This window comes from Ammospiza nelsoni, chromosome 3, assembly GCF_027579445.1.
Source record: "Ammospiza nelsoni isolate bAmmNel1 chromosome 3, bAmmNel1.pri, whole genome shotgun sequence".
Lineage (NCBI taxonomy): Eukaryota > Metazoa > Chordata > Aves > Passeriformes > Passerellidae > Ammospiza > Ammospiza nelsoni.
Window position 1 is genome coordinate 75788734 of NC_080635.1, and position 11504 is coordinate 75800237.

The following is an 11504-nucleotide window of genomic DNA, read 5'->3' on the forward strand; positions in this document are numbered from 1 at the left end:
TTATTGCAGACATGTCTAATCTCAACAGCTCCATAAATGGTTTATGACATTTCCCATGTTTACATGGGTAAACATGCATTATTATCTTTTTAGCAGTTTTCATTTTACAGATAGAAAGCTAAACCAATTGATCATGTAGGCAGTCAATCAGCATAAAGTGTTTGGGAACAGTTGACTTTGTCTCTTGTGACTTAATTAAAATGCTGATATCTCCTTTTGATTTCTAGTCCTAATTTTTAGTTTTTAGCTGTGACAGGGAAACATATAAGAACATAGCAGTATTCCTGGAAATAAACTGGCAGAATTGCACCTCTAGGATTTCAAAGTGACCAATGATCATTTTAACCATCTGCCTTGCTTTATTTAAGACCAAGGTCACCATTTCTCTTAGTCACCACCAAAAGATCCTAATTTGCCCCTCTTTGGGTCAATATTTCTGACCTATGAGCTGAGTATTGCAAAACTTTTTACTTAAAAGTTGATCTTCTTTGTTTCAATTTTTTATATTTGATACTTATTCTCTTGCAATTAAAATGTTTCTTGAGACAAACATAATTTAAAAGGCATGTTTGACAACCAGATGCTTCTTTCTGTGATTACCTTCATGCATTTTTAATAGGGTAAAGAAGATTCCTGAAAGTACCACTCATTACATAGTTCCTAATAATCTCAGTAATGCCAAGATTCCATCTAATCAGATACTTCCACTTACTGCAAATGAAATTTCATTTATAAAATTTTTACTTTTTAAGGTCAGCTAGTCCCAAGAGTATGCCTGAACAGCTCACAGGGTTTCTAAGGTTGTTTCTTTCCATACCCGTAGCAGTTATGGATATTCTGTTTATTTTGGCAAAACTAAAAAACTTTTTATTTTGCCTTTTAGCCTCTCTGTGACATTAAGTCTCATATAATTCCAAAAGTGTTCTGACTGCAGCTGTATGGACCGCAGGAGATTTGGTCAGGGGCCTATGTGGGTGTCACAGGCTGTCTGCGCTGCAATCAATTCTTTCCATTGTTACTGACCTTCCATTGACTTTCAGCTTTTTTTATATTCCCTCCTCCCCTGGAAGGCAGAAGTTTACACACAGCACTGTGTTGTAGGGGGATAGAGCATAAGTAAATGAAGGAGGTATAGAATGTATTCTTACCCTCTAAAGAGTTGCAGCTGGGTTAATTACTAAGGGTTAGGATCAGGCCTGATGTTAACAGGCCGCAGCTGCAGCCAGTCAGCAGAGTGTTATAAAAGAGTGGATTGGGTGGCTGAGGGGAACTGGAGTCAGTGGCTGCTGTGAGGGCAAGGAAGAGTCAGTGCCTGGAGGAGCTGCCTGCAAGAAACATCAAGGAGGTATGGAACTCTGGCAACGTGGAACCCTTGCAATGTAATGACAGCACTTTGTGACTGTGGGCAGCCAGAATGCTGCAGAGAATTCAGACCACTGAATTTACAATTTCTGTGGACTTTAAAAATTCTCACCATTCCTAAAGCATATTTTCCACTGAGTTATTGGGAGATAAAAGGAATGTCCGTGCCTTGAAAAGGTTCCAGTTACATCATACAAATATTTAAAGGAGTTATTTGCAAATGCATTAGAGCCAGCTTGCAATTTAGCCTTCATCCACGCCTAAAAACTAGCTAGGTATGTACCCAATTGCTCCTGTCTTTTATTCAAGCCTGGCCATCACAATTTTCAATCAGAATAAATACTTTGCTGAAAGATACCATTTATTAACAAAAAATCAGTTTCAGTTCCATTCACTGCCTGTTAAACAAAAGGTAGGTGCATAATCAGAAGGTCCCTATGCTAGTATGTTTTCCAGCTTTCCTGTATAGAAGAGCAAGTTACACTTGTTTAAATTTCATTAAATTGGATCAATGATAGGGGAGCTGCTCTCATTTAATCATAATGAAGTGCAGCAATCTCAGTGAAGGAACAAGTTCCAGCTGGAAGGAGTGTGCTGGTGCTGAAGTGCGCTGGATGGATGCAGCTCCACGGCGTTCAGCGAGTGAGCGCTTTCCAAACGCTCACACAGCACGGATGAGGCTGATGGGAGCTCTGCCATCCCTTCCACAGGGCCAGGAGCTCGCTGGGGGAGAACAGGAGCTCAGGAGAGACTCTGCTTACAGACTGAGCCTCCCCTTTCCGCTATTGCTTCCTCTCCTGACACTGCAGAACTGAGATGAATTGCTGTGTGCTCCAAGGAATGCTGATCCAGTGGGACCCTTCGATACCTTTCATGGGGGAGGTCTTCCACTGAGATTTATGGCTTTGTGTTAGAGCAAAAAGTGGATTCTTTGCTCTAACACAGAGAGTAGTTTACCTCATGTAGATGAATTTTATCCCTTTCAACCTGAAGCCTGACTGCTGAGGGACCAAAGTCACCCATTGCAGGATTTTTATGGCAGTTTAAGGTAGATTTTATGACCTAAATTAAACACAGGCAAAATAGGTGAAGAAAAAAAATAATTTTTAGGAAGAGTTCAGAGGAGTCAGTAAATACAGTTTTTTCAAGAGGAAGGGGTAGGAGAGAGAGGAGAAGGGAACAATGACACTTGGCATAAAATGACTTAACCAAAAGGAAAATGTTGCCTTCATAAACTCATTTTTGGACAACGATAACAATTAAGTATTTTGTGACCAAGAATGGCATCCTGACTGAATAATGGACTAAAACCATGAAGTTAAAAGTAAGTGTTTAAATCTTTTTAACATCTGTTGATATCTGCAGAACAATTTTACTTCATCCTTCTACCATTAAGGAAATTGGATAAATTAATTTTAAAGCCAAAAAAGTCATTTACTTGGATAATAAACAGAACAGGCAAACTTTTCAGGAAGGGACTCTATGGAAAATTTTGTTATTATAATTATTATTATTAAAATCATGTATTGTCTGATCTTATGTGCCCTGTGTCTTTAGAACTTCAGTAAATCTTTAGTACAGTAAAACTTTAGTAAATCTTCAGAAAAATATTAACTGACAGATTTTTTTCTCCATGTTGTTTTCCAGTTGATTTTTTAAAAATAAGCTTGGGCAAAAATATTTGAAACTCATGTAATTTCTCCCCTCAACCCCTGTTTTCCTTGCAAACAGGCCTTGGTTTCAGCACCCCAAAGGTTCAATGTTCAGACATCTGCACTAGACCAAATCCATAGGAACTCGGGGGTCAGGTAAAATTTAATTAGCACTAATTGTCTTCCATTAACTTGAGGCAGAGGGAAATTCTCCTGTTCAGTCATTTTCCCTGGAAGCCTGGTGACACTGCTAACTCCCTGAATGAAAGGTAATGTGTCATAGGATAAGAAAATATCCGTGTGTCTTTCAGCTCACCAAAATTTCAGAGGCTTTCAGGGGTTTTATTTGCAAAAGTGTTTTTTGGCACTCATGGAGGTCTCTTCCAATGTATTTTTATTTTGTGCTGCTGAGCTCTGGTCTCATAGGGGAAAATATAATCCTTTAACACTATTACTCAGGGCTGTTCAAATTCCAAAAGCTTTTACCTCACCCCAGCCCAATTTCTCTTTAAAAGCTGAAAATAAAGTTTAGTAAAACAAACTCTCCAATAAAGATATCTATGAAGTATCAGAGGGATTCTATATATTATAAATCATAAGTAATTCATACTTTGTCTTCCTAGCAGAGTTCAGAAATATTCCAGAACAGCATGAGTTCTTAATGCCAAGATGTTATCAACCCCCCACACCCCACATTAATGTGAAAAACCTAATTATGTTAAAATGTAATCTTTTAACTTGAACAACATTTACCACACATCCTCTTTTTTTTCTAGCTCCTGTGTCTACAGTCAATATTTTCAAAAGTCATAACTACTGGTCATAAAACAGAAAATAAAGGAAATCAGGTAGATACAGAATATTTCTGTGTCTTTATCACTACCCTTATGATATTTCTTTGAGCATAGTTAAAACCCCTACACTTAGAGGGAGTTATCCCATTCAGTGCATCCTCTTGGGCCAACTGCCACATGACCTTTATTCTGTCCAGTCACTTTTTTTTCACTTTTTTGGAGGCTTTTCCTGAATTAAGGTTCTGTTTTTGTACCAGAAAATGTTTCAATTTAGAAAAGTTACCCCCTAAATTCAGGGAAAACAAGTCTGTCTGAAAACAACATCACACTGCCTATTTACACTCTGGCCAATACTGAATTTCAGTGTGGGGAGATATGAATTAGAAAATCTGTATTGCCACAATAATTCATCATGGTGTCTTTGACATGTTTGGCATTAGAAAAAGCTGAAGATAAATTTCAAATGCACATTGCATTCCATAATGTAGCTCAATGGTGACTTGCAGAATTTCTTGTCTACAGCTAAAAAAAGATTAACAGCTGGCAGAAATGCAGTATTATTCAACTCTCCTGTAAGGGGCACACTTAAAAGGCACTCAGAAGTATCCTTAAATTTTATCCCATCTCTTTTGTAACAAGAAGAAAATAATTTTAATCATGTATCAATTTGATTAGTAAAAGGAAACATAAAACTAAATATATAAATAGATAAATATATAGGGCAAGAAAATAAAATGTAATACAAATGAATCATCATATATTGGAAAACATCAGGACCAATCCTTGGTCTTCTGTTTTCTAGACTTCAGGATGAATATTAAAGAGTCACTCTCTTAAAGGAACCAATAGATTTCAGAACTTCAATGTGCTTCAATCTGTGTGACTTGAGCAGTAAGAAAAATATGGTGTTTTGATAACTCTTACAGGAATATGAAAGAGAAGCAAGACAGAGCTATTCTGGAAACCATTGAAGGCAAAAAGATAAAATCAGAATCAATAGGTATATTAAAACAAACAAGGAAAAAAACTTCTAAAACAAAACCCCAAAGCCCCCTTCTAACCTAAAACCCAAAGCAAAACAAAATTTCACCCTGTACTCACATGCTGAACAAATTAGTATTAAAAACTGAAAATATAAAAAATAATTTCTTAGAATAAGAATTAAACCAAACTTTAATGTCACAGAAATGTAACTCTCTGCATTCCTGCAATGTGATGGATTCCACACTTAACTTCTCTTCACTCAGGAAGATTTCATCAGAACCTGGAAGTTCCAGCTTTGTTCACAGGGACTTGGATCTACATTCAGGGGAATAAACTTGTCATAAAACTGGGGAGGAAACCAAAGCCAGCCTTTATGCTCAAGCTCCAGCCCTTCATCCTTCAGCACAAGAACCTCACAAAACAAGAATATTGACAGCTGAGAGACAAAGTCTTCTGTCAGCAAAAACACAGCTCAGGTCACAGCTACCCACAGAGCACTGAGAGAGTGGGGTAATTAAGGAATGAATATATCTGCAATTTGTTTTAAAGGGTTTTTTAAAGCAGTAGGATAATAGTGCACATGTTAAACATACTAGTAATAAACTCTCAAGTGTGATAATTCCACAACCAGTATGTGACTTCAAATGGCAAACAACATCCTGTTTTTTATCAATATAATTTATGATGTTCAAGATTTTATGACTGTATTGAATTAGTACAGTAAAAATTTCCATTATAGGCTATTTTTGAGAATTTCCTCACATTGTCAAGCTGTTGTTCCTCCAAAGTAGGTTAAACATGAGGTTGATATGTGGGTAGTGCTAGTTTTAGGAAGCTTTAGTGCAGTATATTTTAACTTCCTTAGTAAGCCTTCGTTTACCATCAGACAATAAAATAAATCATTAAATATGAAGAAAAGGACAAACCAAACAAGATTTGTGGAGTTGTGCACATTTTTCAATCAATCTGCGTCCATTTTAGTTGTGAAGATTTTCCTTTCAATGTGAAATCTTCACAACTAAACCTAGGGTAAGCAGCCTGTCTTTGAAATGCCAATACAGATGGAAAAGATTATATCAAATTACAAATTAGTGTCCATCATTTCCCTACATTTTATATGGCAATCAATCTTTTCTGTACTCAGGCCCAATCTAAAGTGTTCTACATCTTGTCTTTTGATTCGGACTTTCATATCTCTGATATCAGGAGAGGATAGATCTCTTGGCATTCCAGAGACTTCTGCTAAGCACTGAAAATAATGGGGGTTGTGTTCTGTGGCTTTCTTGACTGATACATCACTAGCATTTTAAATAATAAATTTTTGACCTTTTAGAGGACGCAGAATGTCTTGTCGAAAGTGTCCACCATACTACTTTTTTTGTTGTTGTTAAGAAAAAGCTTTTCCAAAGAATTAATCAAAAATTAATCACAGGAACAAATTCCAAAAACTCATTAAAAAATGAATATTGATCACATAGAAACTCTTACCTTTAAATTCTCTTTTCCTGATCTCTTTCCCTTCACTGTAACCTTGCTTTTGAGATCTGTATCATAACACCAACGCAGAGAGTCATGATTTTTCCCCTGTGTTGATGTGAACATTTTTTCAATTTTTAAGTTTCAATCTCTTGAAAAATGTTGGAGTGGATAACTAAATAAAGGCTAAGGGATTATTGTTGTTGTTGTTACATTATCTCCTCACGGTGGGATATAATTGGGGGGAATTTTGAAAGACACTTGAAAATGTGCTCCTGAGTAATAACAGGACAAATACAGATAGCAGCAAAAATGTTTTGTTTCTAGAACATTGTCAGGGAGCAGCAACATTTTCCTGTCAAACATACTGATCTTCACTAACACCCCTTTTTACTTGAGAGGTAATTCAAGTATAATAGAGAAAATCTCTGCCTTTAGTGATGATAAAAAATTTTCAGAAAGATCTGATCCATGGTAATTAAGTCATAGATATGTGAATGACAATGCTAAATTACAGTTGTATGATTCTTTCTCTGCATTCAGTGAATTTATTAAATGTTCATTTCATATTTAATAACAGTTTAATATCTAACTGTGGCTTTGATTACCACTCCTTTTGAGTTCAAAACGACCTATACGGTCACCAGTCAAAATATCTTTGGGAACTTCCCGCCTTCTATAAGCGGGCCACACTCTTAACTTCCCACAGTAAATCACTGCAAAAACCAGGGAGCTGCACCCACAAGCCTTGGGAACTCAGATATCTCCTCTAGTAAGAATAATAATCCTACTGAAGTTTCCTGCAATAAATGAAGGTCAAACTAAATTCAGAATCATTTAAAATGAGCAATAATTCCTGTTGTCTGGAAAATGTTTATTCTAACTACTAAATAACACTAAATAACTGCAGAACTTCAAGAAATACATCATTTTGCTCACATCAATGTCATGCTACTTAAATTTTTCTATAATATTTAATCCCATGCAGCACACTGGAAGAACAATTCTTCCGATCATATTGTCAAGTACTTGAGATAGCTCTGTACTGAAAAAAACAATGCTCTTTAGTATAAATTTCCTTTGATAGTCAGTTAATCAATGAATTCTAGAGCTTGACCTCTACTTCTGCTTCCTTGTGAACATTGACAGAATCATAGCACAGTTTGGGTTGGAAGGGACACTAAAGATCATCCAGTTCCAATCCCCTGCCACAGGCAGAGACATTTTCCACTAGACCACGTTGCTCAGAGCTCCATCCAGCCTGACCCTGAGCACTCCAAGGACAGGGCAGTCACATCTTCTCTGTGAAAATTGCTCCAGTGCCTCACCACCTTACCCGTTAAGAATTTTTTCTCAATATCTAATCCAAACCTACTCTCTTCCAGTTTGAAGCCGTTCCCCCTTTTCCTCTCATAATTGCCCTTGTGAATAGTCTCCCTTCATCTTTCTTGCCCTGACCCTAGTGCAGCACCTTGCACTCTGTCTTGTTAAACCAGATGGGATTCCCATTGTTATTCTTAGTGACTGTTCCCTCTTTTGCACATAATTATTTAGATCATGCATTCTGGTTTCAGCTAATTCAATGTTTATCTATGTTGTGAGAGGTTCAGATATATGAAACACATATTTGTCAGTAACCTACTATTTATGATGTCTGCAGGACAATTATTAGTAGAAATTTTTTTAATTTCTGAATTAGGACAGTAACATTTTCTTTAATATAAAGTACACCATATTCTGGGTCATGGAATTCTTAGACATGTAACTATATCTGTCATGATAGTTTAAATTAAAAAAGTGCACCCCCACTACTTTTGACTATCTTGTATAAAGCCAAAGGTAAATATAGATCCAAACACACAGACTGAAAAACAGAAATAGCTGACCCAGTTAGGAACTTCATAAAACATCTTTCATGGTAAATTTTGTTGTGGACAGAAGGTTAAAAGGGAGCCCCTTAAGGTGTTGGGATGGTTAATTTCCATTAAGCACATTACATGGGGGCTTTACAGGTAGTTTTGGTACGATAAGGACTTAAGACTTTGCTGAATGAAACACCCTGATGCAGGTTGCACTTAATTTCATGGCAAAATTGGAGTGTTCCCCACAGGCATGAAAAAATTAATGAACTACTTTGTTAGGTTTATCTTGCAGACATGTGAAACACGGGACTGGTTTTAGTGCTGGTGCTAATTCAGCATACCAAGGTCTCTGTGCTCTATTGGGACATCTGAGATCCTTTAGCCCTGAAAGTGGTGCCCCAATGCCCTTGGCCATTCTTGCTGCAGTGTTGTGAGGGTCCCCAGGATGAGGTGAGAGATGAGAATCTGACTCTAAGTTCTTAGAAGGCTGATTTATTATATTATGATATTATATTAAAAGAAAATTATATACTAAAAATATACAAAAGAAAGATAAAGGAGGCATCAGAAGGCTAGCAAAGAATGAATAATAAAAACCTGTGACAGACTCAGTGAGTCTGACACAGCTGGCTGTGATTGGCCACTAAGTAAAACAATTCACGTGGAACCAAACAAAGATACACCTGCTGGTAAGCAACCTCCAAACCACATTCCCAGCAATCAGATAATTATTGTTTATATTTCTGAGGCTTTTCAGCCTTTCAGGAGAAAAATCCTGGTGAAGGGATTTTTCAGAAAATATCATGGTGACCCATTCTCCATTCCCCAATATCCTCTTGTGTTGCCATTCCCCCTGGAATTGCCCCGAGAGGGCGGCAGTGCAGCTCTCAAGGCTGAGGGGGGTCCCTTGGTGGATGGCTGGAAGTTGCGTCAACTTCACATTTTAGAAAGCACTCTGGGATCTTTGCAGATGGAAAGTCCAAGTTAATGATGCTGAACAGCATCAGATCTGGATGTTCAGACATTTGAATAACCAGATATCAGTTCAACATCATAAACCTCACACTTCTCACATTTTAGAGAAATATGTGTAATGAATGCTGAGAACATTTAAAGATATATTTTATACATTAATATACTATTTTGTTTCCCTGGTTTGGATTTAAACACTAGGTCTGCGGAAGAAATTAGTATGTAATTTCTTTTTCTTAATAAATCAAAGGAGATTATCTATTTTTATGTGTTCTTTCACATGACGAGGTTGCAGGTGCAAAGAAGTGCAGATGTATTTTGTTCAAGATCTTAGTTATTTTTATGTCACTCCACAGAAAATCCCCATAAATGTCAAATCTGTCCGAGCAGTTTTATTAAGCCTCTTTTACTATGCTATTAAGCTCTTTAAAAACAGTTCTTTATTAAGAAAGGTTTTTTATATGTTTATTTTGTGAGTTTGTTAAAACAAGACCATTCCTCCTTCACAACAAAGCCTATTCTGATATCCTTTTTTAAAGACTTCTGCCTTAATTTGTCTTTGAAGTTCTGTAGTAAATTAAAGTGTCAGGATGAGAAAAAGTTATCAAATGTGAATAAAAACCACACCCTTAGGGGCAAATCTCTGCCAATAGTAGAAGTTATTATTCCTAGATACAACTGTGTCATAACTTCACTATTAATTTGCCTGCTCACTTTTAGCTTTCCATTATCACATGAAGTATTTAATAAAGTGTCGTATAAAGCATTGACTAATCTAAAGATACAGAGAATGGCTCAGACAAGTGGCTGAGCAGTTAAAATCACCTTTATAAAGAATAAAAGCCTTTGTTTATTTAGAAAGCCAAAATGGTGTAGGAATGAAGACTGCATGGTGCCCAGAGTCAGCTGAATTCAGAGCTGCTGTGCGTCAGACAACAGCATAGCATTGAGCCCCTGGGCTCTGCCCTGACCTGCCAGCTCTGCCTGTGCACACAGGGGATCCTCCCCCAGGCTTTCTTGAACCACCCTGGTTAGGTCACTGGGGTCAGAGGATAAAAGCAAATTCAGTATCTGAAGTAATGCTTAGGGAGCTCACGTCCAAAACTGCTCTCTACAATGACTCTTCTAAGCATCTGCCTAAATTTAGAAGTAAATAAAAGAAAACCTCCTTCAGCACTACCAGAGCTGACTTTAACCCTGCAAAGCAGTTTTGTACCATATAACTGACTGTACAAGAACTAACTGATATCTCAGCAATTAGCAAAAGACCTATTATAGAGGCAGAAATAGAGATTATAGAGATGATGGATCTTGTCTACATAAGTTAAATACAAAATAAATAATAGAGAAGAGAGAAGGGAAGATGGGGGTGGGTGGGGGCAGCCCAGTCCTTCTGCACCTTGACAGGAGAATAACTTCAAGCACATCTGCCCAGAATTACCAGCATGGGAAGAGAGACAATAAAAGAAAACCAGTGTGTAGGATCAGTTAAGGCCTGGGAGTTCTGATTTCTTACCATGGTTCCCAGATCCTCCTAATCACACAACTCCTGTCTAGTGATAAATTACTCTAGTGATAAATTGCTTAGTAAGCATGTTCAGCTGTACAAATGTACCATAGCAGATGAGTATCTGAGCAGCACTTCTAGAGCTGCTCCTAAAGCTGCTCTTCATTCAATAATGTGCAGATAAAGACCCGAAGCTCAAGGACACAGGGACACCAAGGTATTCACTGGAGACCCAAAGGGAAGTACAAAGCTTGGAAAAGTCTCTTTAACATTTTGCCTTAACTCAGTGGACAAGACTGAATCTCCACATCTGTAGTCTAGCTGAGGTTTCTGTCCTTTAGCACCTACCCTGAATCTCAGCCCAGATTTTTTTTTCTCCCTGTCTGAAGTTAAAGATAAATGAGATTGTTTGATATTAAGCACACAGTAGAAGCAGAAACATCAGGGTTAAATGTGTTACAGTATAGAGGTCAATTGATTTCATGTGGCCCTGAGACTCAGTTTGCTGTTAAAGAACACAAACAAGCGTTTCTGTGCATGAAAGCCTCCATTTCTCTCTGTTTCAGTCTTCAGTGATTTGTTTAAAAAAAATTGAATTCTTTGACACTGGTGTTGCTGCAAATATGGCATAATATAATGAAATAAGAGTTTCATGTCAACATCATCTATACAACTGTAGTCATCAACTTTCACTAAGTAGGCAATAGCTGAGAATTTGTTTTGCCATAGAGAATTTAATTTGTCATAATGTTGCTAACAGTCTCTGTGCTTTTTCTTAACCTCAGGGCATATGTCAAACACCTGGGCATGTGGATGGCCAGCAGTGCAGACACATCCTTGTTCCCAGCGTTCATCTACAGCTGGAATGGGTTTCCTGGCCTTCATATAGGATTTT

At 37.3% G+C, this 11504-nt stretch overlaps 1 long non-coding RNA gene across 3 annotated transcripts; it reads left to right on the plus strand.

The window, feature by feature from the left end:
- Window positions 1-1274: 1274 nt before the first annotated feature.
- On the plus strand, window positions 1275-6256 carry LOC132071543 (uncharacterized). Of its 3 annotated transcripts, none has more exons than XR_009418140.1 (4): window positions 1284-1345; window positions 3094-3170; window positions 3791-3862; window positions 5056-6256. It is a non-coding gene; the product is annotated as an uncharacterized LOC132071543 (long non-coding RNA). The 3 variants fall into 3 exon arrangements; XR_009418138.1 differs by having other exon boundaries at window positions 1305-1345; window positions 3094-3283; XR_009418139.1 differs by lacking the exon at window positions 3094-3170 and having other exon boundaries at window positions 1275-1345.
- Window positions 6257-11504: the final 5248 nt, after the last annotated feature.